We start from the raw sequence: 1,503 nt of genomic DNA, 5'->3' as shown, positions 1-1,503 counted from the left end.
CATGATTTTTTATACCCGAAAAACCACCTTGGGAGTGGGGGTGAGGGGCGGGGATGGGGATAATAAGGTTTCGGACATTTCAAGGGCTACGGGATTCTGTGATTCACCTCCTGGGTGGAGACAAGGGCGGGGGTCTCTGGACATTCCAAGGGCTAGGGGATTCTGTGATTCACCTCAGTGGTTTACAGAAGTCAAAATATACATTTGTTTACACATTACAGATTTTAGCAGTTACTGATAAGAAAAGGTAAGCAGCTTTACATAGTTTTAAAGAACAAACTAGCAGTTCTATTTACAGGGGCCAAGAACAGTAGTTATTGTAAGGAGAATGGGGCAGCCATTTCAACTTATCTAAAAACAGTTTTGCATTTTATAAAATAGTTTTGCTCCGGTTCTGGCTCTAGGCCAGCACAATATCACACCGCAACCTCCGTCTCCCGGGTTCAAGCCATTCTCCTGCCTCAGCCTCCCGAGTAGCTGGGATTACAGGCGTGCGCCACCATGCCCAGCTAATTTTTGTATTTTTAGTAGAGAAAGGGTTTCACCATGTTGACCAGAATGGTCTCGATCTCTTGACCTTGTGATCCGCCCACCTCAGCCTCTCAAAGTGCTGGATTATAGGCACAAATTTATTATTAATACAATAAATAGTTTCTGAAAAAAAAGATTGTCTTTGCAAGGCACAATCTGTTTCACATGTTCAACTAATAAAATATTGACTGTCTATTATGTAGTAGGGATTGTTCTGGTTGCTAAGAACACACCAACAAAAATTAGCCAGGTGTGGTGGTGGAACATGCCTACAGCTCCTGCTACTCAGGAGGCTTAGGTGGGAGGATCACCTGAGCCTGGAAGGTTGAGGCTGCAGTGAGTCACGATTGTACAACTACACTCCAGCCTCAGTGACAGAGTGATACCCTGTCTCAAGAAAACAAATAAAAAATAAACAGTGAATTATGTTTAAATAAATATGAATATTTATAACATATAATGTGATGGTTATACTTTTGATAGAAATTTATATGATTTAAAAATTGGGTAGGGTAGGCTGGCCATGGTGTCTCACACCTGTAATCCTAGCACTTTGGGAGGCTGAGGCGGACAGATCGCCTGAGGTCAGGAGTTGGAGACCAGCCTGGCTAACATGGTGAAACCCCGCCTCTACTAAAAATACAAAAATTAGCTGGGTGTGGTGGTGGGTGCCTGTAATCACAGTTACTCAGAAAGCTGAGGCAGGAGAATCGCTTGAACTCAGGAGGCGGAGGTTGCAGTGAGCTGAGATGGTGCCATTGCACTCCAGCCTGGGCAACAGAGCAAGACTTTTCTCTCAAAAAAAAAAAATAAAGCCGGGCGCGGTGGCTCACGCCTGTAATCCCAGCACTTTGGGAGGCCGAGACGGGTGGATCACGAGGTCAAGAGATCGAGACCATCCTGGTCAACATGGTGAAACCCCGTCTCTACTAAAAATACAAAAAATTAGCCGGGCATGGTGGCACGTGCCTG

The sequence above is a fragment of the Cebus imitator genome, unplaced genomic scaffold (assembly GCF_001604975.1).
Source record: "Cebus imitator isolate Cc_AM_T3 unplaced genomic scaffold, Cebus_imitator-1.0 Scaffold310, whole genome shotgun sequence".
NCBI classification, from domain to species: domain Eukaryota; kingdom Metazoa; phylum Chordata; class Mammalia; order Primates; family Cebidae; genus Cebus; species Cebus imitator.
The sequence above is the reverse complement of the archived record's forward strand: the minus strand, read 5'-3'. Positions refer to the sequence as shown.